The sequence below is a fragment of the Zophobas morio genome, unplaced genomic scaffold, assembly GCF_036711695.1.
Source record: "Zophobas morio isolate AGI-343-1 ecotype UQ-CSIRO unplaced genomic scaffold, CSIRO_AGI_Zmor_V1 ptg000044l, whole genome shotgun sequence".
Taxonomy (NCBI): Eukaryota; Metazoa; Arthropoda; class Insecta; order Coleoptera; family Tenebrionidae; genus Zophobas; species Zophobas morio.
In genome coordinates, this window is record NW_026972149.1 from 6,747,695 (window position 1) to 6,756,160 (window position 8,466).

The following is an 8,466-nucleotide window of genomic DNA, read 5'->3' on the forward strand; positions in this document are numbered from 1 at the left end:
TCAGAAATTTCAGTCACCAAGTTTATTTTACAGTGTGATAATGAAGCGGTGAATACATCAACTTCGTTCCAAATTAATAATAACATTCTTTTAATATCTTTTACGACTATCAATTTATGAATCTTTCGTAACTGTAAAACTTTGAATAACTACATAATTGTAGCGAAGTTTTCACTTAATTCCTCTTCCATCACATTTTAAAAACTCTTCATTGTTTAAAACGAGTTTTGGGAAAATTGTTTAAAGTTTTTCTAGAATTATAACAATTTTATGGACTCCTCGAGTTTACGAATCTTTCGTAACAGCGAAAATCTTAATAACTAAATAATTATGTTATTGTTTCTTTATTTTGTCTTAATTTTTTAAATTCAATGGTTTAAAAAAAATTTCCATTGTTTAAAAAAAAACTTAATTTGGTTCCTTATTTCTTTTAGGGGGTTTGTAGTTTCTTCTTTATTGTTCAATTATGAAGATATAAGATTAGTTGTCTTTTAAAATTACAATGAATAATTTGGCTTCTTCAAAAATTTGTATCAAGGAGTTTATCGGACTATCTTGTAGTAATAAAATCGTGAATACATAAGGTTCGTTCCAAATCAAAATAGCGTTCTTTTAATATGGTTTAGGATCATCAATTTTTTAATTTTTCCTAAATAAAACTTTAAACAACTTAATAATTGAAGCGAACTTATCGCTTAATTTTTCTTAATTACATTTTAAAAACTGCATTGTTTAAAAAACGTATTAGGAAAACTGTTTACTACTTTTTCCTATGAGTACTTCTCCATAATTAAATAAATACATTTTTTCGTCCTCTTTCCCAACAACGGATTGTGCGGAAGTCCACGGTTTCTTCATCATCTGTATATGTTGATTGTACAATCATGAAGATATCAGATTAGTTTTCTTTCCAAATTACAACTGGTTTCCTCAGAAATTTCAGTCACCAAGTTTATTTTACAGTGTGATAATAATGAAGCGGTGAATACATCAACTTCGTTCCAAATTAATAATAACATTCTTTTAATATCTTTTACGACTATCAATTTATGAATCTTTCGTAACTGTAAAACTTTGAATAACTACATAATTGTAGCGAAGTTTTCACTTAATTCCTCTTCCATCACATTTTAAAAACTCTTCATTGTCTAAAACGAGTTTTGGGAAAATTGTTTAAAGTTTTTCTAGAATTATAACAATTTTATGGACTCCTCGAGTTTACGAATCTTTCGTAACAGCGATCATCTTAATAACTAAATAATTATGTTATTGTTTCTTTATTTTATCTTAATTTTTCAAATTCAATGGTTTAAAAAAATCTTCCATTGTTAAAAAAAACTTAATTTGGTTCCTTATTTATTTTAGGGGGTTTGTAGTTTCTTCTTTATCGTACAATTATGAAGGTATAAGATTAGATGTCTTTTAAAATTACAATGAATAATTTGGCTTCTTCAAAAATTTGTGTCAGCGAGTTTATCGTACTATCTTGTAGTAATAAAATCGTGAATACATAAGGTTAGTTCCAAAGCAATATAGCGTTCTTTTAAAATGGTTTAGGATCATCAATTTTTTAATTTTTCCTAAATTAAACTTTAAACAACTTAATAATTGAAGCGAACTTATCGCTTAATTTTTCTTAATTACATTTTAAAAACTGCATTCTTTAAAAAACGTATTAGGAAAATTGTTTACTACTTTTTCCTATGAGTACTTCTCCATAATTAAATAAATACATTTTTTCGTCCTCTTTCCCAACAACGGATTGTGCGGAAGTCCACGGTTTCTTCATCATCTGAATATGTTGATTGTACAATCATGAAGATATCAGATTATTTTTCTTTCCAAATTATAACTAGTTTCCTCAGAAATTTCAGTCACCAAGTTTATTTTACAGTGTGATAATAATGAAGTGGTGAATACATAAACTTCGTTCCAAATTAATAATAACATTCTTTTAATATCGTTTACGACTATCAATTTATGAATCTTTCGTAACTATAAAACTTTGAACAACTACATAATTGTAGCGAAGTTATCACTTAATTCCTCTTCCATCACATTTTAAAAACTCTTCATTGTTTAAAACGAGTCTTGGGAAAATTGTTTAAAGTTTGTCTAGAATTATAACAATTTTATGGACTCCTCGACTTTATGAATCTTTCGTAACAGCGAACATCTTAATAACTAAATAATTATGTTATTGTTTCTTTATTTTATCTTAATTTTATTAATTCAATGGTTTAAAAAAATCTTCCATTGTTAAAAAAAATCTTAATTTGGTTTCTTATTTATTTTAGGGGGTTTCTAGTTTCTTTATTATTGTACAATTATGAAGATATAAGATTAGATATCTTTTAAAATTACAAAGAATAATTTGGCTTCTTCAAAAATTTGTATCAGCGAATTTATCGTACTATCTTGTAGTAATAAAATCGTGAATACATAAGGTTCGTTCCAAATCAATATAGCGTTCTTTTAATATGGTTTAGGATCATCAATTTATTAATTTTTCCTAAATAAAACTTTAAACAACTTATTAATTGAAGCGAAGTTATCGCTTAATTTTTCTTAATTACATTTTAAAAACTGCATTGTTTAAAAAACGTCTTAGGAAAATTGTTTACTACTTTTTCCTATGAGTACTTCTCCATAATTAAATAAATACATTTTTTCGTCCTCTTTCCCAACAACGGGTTGTTCGGAAGTCCACGGTTTCTTCATCATCTGAATATGTTGATTGTACAATCATGAAGATATCAGATTATTTTTCTTTCCAAATTACAACTAGTTTCCTCAGAAATATCAGTCACCAAGTTTATTTTACAGTGTGATAATAATGAAGCGGTGAATACATCAACTTTGATCCAAATTAATAATAACATTCTTTTAATTTCGTTTGCGACTATCAATTTATGAATCTTTCGTGACTATAAAACTTTGAACAACTACATAATTGTAGCGAAGTTATCACTTAATTCCTCTTCCATCACATTTTAAAAACTCTTCATTGTTTAAAACGAGTTTTGGGAAAATTATTTAAAGTTTTTCTAGAATTATAACAATTTTATGGACTCCTCGAGTTTACGAATCTTTCGTAACAGCGAACATCTTAATAACTAAATAATTATGTTATTGTTTCTTTATTTTATCTTAATTTTTTAAATTCAATGGTTTAAAAAAATCTTCCATTGTTAAAAAAAACTTAATTTGGTTCCTTATTTATTTTAGGGGGTTTGTACTTTCTTCTTTATTGTACAATTATGAATGTATAAGATTAGTTGTCTTTTAAAATTACAATGAATAATTTGGCTTCTTCAAAAATTTGTATCAAGGAGTTTATCGGACTATCTTGTAGTAATAAAATCGTGAATACATAAGGTTTGTTCCAAATCAAAATAGCGTTCTTTTAATATGGTTTAGGATCATCAATTTTTTAATTTTTCCTAAATAAAACTTTAAACAACTTAATAATTGAAGCGAACTTATCGCTTAATTTTTCTTAATTACATTTTAAAAACTGCATTCTTTAAAAAACGTATTAGGAAAACTGTTTACTACTTTTTCCTATGAGTACTTCTCCATAATTAAATAAATACATTATTTCGTCCTCTTTTCCAACAACGGGTTGTTCGGAAGTCCACAGTTTCTTCATCATCTGTATATGTTGATTGTACAATCATGAAGATATCAGATTAGATTTCTTTCCAAATTACAACTAGTTGCCTCACCAAGTTTATTTTACAGTGTGATAATAATGAAGTGGTGAATACATAAACTTCGTTCCAAATTAATAATAACATTCTTTTAATATGGTTTACGACTATCAATTTATGAATCTTTCATAACTGTAAAACTGTAAAAGAAAACTAAATAATTGGAATATTATTTTTTTTATAATAAATTTTAAAATCCTTCAATTTAAAAAATTCTTACAAGAATTAATTACTTTTCAATTACAATGGCTTCCTCAGAAGCTTGAATGAGTGAATTTCTGGTACTGCTTATGGTAATACAGCAGAGAATAAACTTGATTCCAAATCAATATAGCACTCGTTTAATATGGTTTACGATCAAATTTATTAATCTTTCGTAAATAAAACTTTAAACAACTCCATAATTGTGGCGATGTTATCGCTTAATTTTTCTTAAATACATTTTAAAAACTCTGCATTGTTCAAAAAAAATCTTGGGAAAATTGTCAATTTTTCGTTCTCTTTCTTTACCAACGACAGTTTCTTCGGGAGTCTAGGGTTTCTTCATCATCTGTATATGTTGATTGTACAATCATGAAGATTTCGAATTACTTTTCTTTCAAAATTACAACGAGTTGTCTCAGAAATTTGAAACACCAAGTTTATTTTACAGTGTGATAATTATGAAGTGGTGAATACATAAACTTCGTTCCAAATTGATAATAACATTCTTTTAATTTCGTTTGCGACTATCAATTTATGAATCTTTCGTGACTATAAAACTTTGAATAACTACATAATTGTAGCGAAGTTATCACTTAATTCCTCTTCCATCACATTTTAAAAACTCTTCATTGTCTAAAACGAGTTTTGGGAAAATTGTTTAAAGTTTTTCTAGAATTATAACAATTTTATGGACTCCTCGAGTTTACGAATCTTTCGTAACAGCGAACATCTTAATAACTAAATAATTATGTTATTGTTTCTTTATTTTGTCTTAATTTTTTAAATTCAATGGTTTAAAAAAAATTTCCATTGTTTAAAAAAAAAACTTAATTTGGCTCCTTATTTCTTTTAGGGGGTTTGTAGTTTCTTCTTTATTGTTCAATTATGAAGATATAAGATTAGTTGTCTTTTAAAATTACAATGAATAATTTGGCTTCTTCAAAAATTTGTATCAAGGAGTTTATCGGACTATCTTGTAGTAATAAAATCGTGAATACATAAGGTTCGTTCCAAATCAAAATAGCGTTCTTTTAATATGGTTTAGGATCATCAATTTTTTAATTTTTCCTAAATAAAACTTTAAACAACTTAATAATTGAAGCGAACTTATCGCTTAATTTTTCTTAATTACATTTTAAAAACTCTGCATTGTTTAAAAAACGTATTAGGAAAATTGTTTACTACTTTTCCTATGAGTACTTCTCCATAATTAAATAAATACATTATTTCGTCCTCTTTTCCAACAACGGGTTGTTCGGAAGTCCACAGTTTCTTCATCATCTGTATATGTTGATTGTACAATCATGAAGATATCAGATTAGATTTCTTTCCAAATTACAACTAGTTGCCTCACCAAGTTTATTTTACAGTGTGATAATAATGAAGTGGTGAATACATAAACTTCGTTCCAAATTAATAATAACATTCTTTTAATATGGTTTACGACTATCAATTTATGAATCTTTGATAACTGTAAAACTTTAAAAGAAAACTAAATAATTGGAATATTATTTTTTTTATAATAAATTTTAAAATCCTTCAATTTAAAAAATTCTTTCAAGAATTAATTACTTTTCAATTACAATGGCTTCCTCAGAAGCTTGAATGAGTGAATTTCTGGTACTGCTTATGGTAATACAGCAGAGAATAAACTTGATTCCAAATCAATATAGCACTCGTTTAATATGGTTTACGATCAAATTTATTAATCTTTCGTAAATAAAACTTTAAACAACTCCATAATTGTGGCGAAGTTATCGCTTAATTTTTCTTAAATACATTTTAAAAACTCTGCATTGTTCAAAAAAAATCTTGGGAAAATTGTCAATTTTTCGTTCTCTTTCTTTACCAACGACAGTTTCTTCGGGAGTCTAGGGTTTCTTCATCATCTGTATATGTTGATTGTACAATCATGGAGATTTCGAATTACTTTTCTTTCAAAATTACAACGAGTTGTCTCAGAAATTTGAAACACCAAGTTTATTTTACAGTGTGATAATTATGAAGTGGTGAATACATAAACTTCGTTCCAAATTGATAATAACATTCTTTTAATATCGTTTACGACTATCAATTTATGAATTTTTCGTAACTGTAAAACTTTGAACAACTACATAATTGTAGCGAAGTTATCACTTAATTCCTCTTCCATCACATTTTAAAAACTTTTCATTGTTTAAAACGAGTTTTCGGAAAATTGTTGAAAGTTTTTCTAGAATTATAACAATTATATGGACTCCTCGAGTTTACGAATCTTTCGTAACAGCGAACATCTTAATAACTAAATAATTATGTTATTGTTTCTTTATTTTGTCTTAATTTTTTAAATTCAATGGTTTAAAAAAATCTTCCATTGTTTAAAAAAAAACTTAATTTGGTTCCTTATTTATTTTAGGGGGTTTGTGGTTTCTTCTTTATTGTACAATTATGAAGATATAAGATTAGATGTCTTTTAAAATTACAATTAATAATTTGGCTTCTTCAAAAATTTGTATTAGCGAATTTATCGTACTATCTTGTAGTAATAAAATCGTGAATACATAAGGTTCGTTCCAAATCAATATAGCGTTCTTTTAATATGGTTTACGATCATCAATTTATGAATTTTTCCTAAATAAAACTTTAAACAACTTAATAATTGAAGCGAAGTTATCGCTTAATTTTTCTTAATTACATTTTAAAAACTCTGCATTGTTTAAAAAACGTATTAGGAAAATTGTTTACTACTTTTTCCTATGAGTACTTCTCCATAATTAAATAAATACATTTTTTCGTCCTCTTTCGCAACAACGGTTTGTTCGGGAGGCTACGGTTTTTTCATCATCTGTATATGTTGATTGTACAATCATGAAGATATCGGATTATTTTTCTTTCCAAATTACAACTAGTTTCCTCAGAAATTTCAGTCACCAAGTTTATTTTACAGTGTGATAATAATGAAGTGGTGAATACATAAACTTCGTTCCAAATTAATAATAACATTCTTTTAATATCGTTTACGACTATCAATTTATGAATCTTTCGTAACTGTAAAACTTTGAACAACTACATAATTGTAGCGAAGTTATCACTTAATTCCTCTTCCATCACTTTTTAAAAACTCTTCATTGTTTAAAACGAGTCTTGGGAAAATTGTTTAAAGTTTTTCTAGAATTATAACAATTTTATGGACTCCTCGAGTTTACGAATCTTTCGTAACTGCGAACATCTTAATAACTAAATAATTATGTTATTGTTTCTTTATTTTGTCTTCATTTTTTAAATACAATGGTTTAAAAAAATCTTCCATTGTTTAAAAAAAATCTTAATTTGGTTCCTTATTTATTTTAGGGGGTTTCTAGTTTCTTCATTATTGTACAATTATGAAGATATAAGATTAGATATCTTTTAAAATTACAAAGAATAATTTGGCTTCTTCAAAAATTTGTATCAGCGAATTTATCGTACTATCTTGTAGTAATAAAATCGTGAATACATAAGGTTTGTTCCAAATCAATATAGCGTTCTTTTAATATGGTTTAGGATCATCAATTTATTAATTTTTCCTAAATAAAACTTTAAACAACTTAATAATTGAAGCGAAGTTATCGCTTAATTTTTCTTAATTACATTTTAAAAGCTGCATTGTTTAAAAAACGTCTTAGGAAAATTGTTTACTACTTTTTCCTATGAGTACTTCTCCATAATTAAATAAATAATTTTTTCGTCCTCTTTCCCAACAACGGGTTGTTCGGAAGTCCAGGGTTTCTTCATCATCTGAATATGTTGATTGTACAATCATGAAGATATCAGATTATTTTTCTTTCCAAATTACAACTAGTTTCCTCAGAAATATCAGTCACCAAGTTTATTTTACAGTGTGATAATAATGGAGTGGTGAATACATAAACTTCGTTCCAAATTAATAATAACATTCTTTTAATATCGTTTACGACTATCAATTTATGAATCTTTCGTAACTATAAAACTTTGAACAACTGCATAATTGTAGCGAAGTTATCACTTAATTCCTTTTCCATCATATTTTAAAAGCTCTTCGTTGTTTAAAACGAGTCTTAGAAAAATTGTTTACAGTCTAGAATTATAACAATTTTATGGACTCCTCGAATTTACGAATCTTTCGTAACAGCGAACATCTTAATAACTAAATAATAATGTTATTGTTTCTTTATTTTATCTTAATTTTATAAATTCAATGGTTTAAAAAAATCTTCCATTGTTAAAAAAAATCTTAATTTGGTTTCTTATTTATTTTAGGGGGTTTCTAGTTTCTTCATTATTGTACAATTATGAAGATATAAGATTAGATATCTTCTAAAATTACAAAGAATAATTTGGCTTCTTCAAAAATTTGTATCAGCGAATTTATCGTACTATCTTGTAGTAATAAAATCGTGAATACATAAGGTTCGTTCCAAATCAATATAGCGTTCTTTTAATATGGTTTAGGATCATCAATTTATTAATTTTTCCTAAATAAAACTTTAAACAACTTAATAATTGAAGCGAAGTTGTCGCTTAATTTTTCTTAATTACATTTTAAAAACTG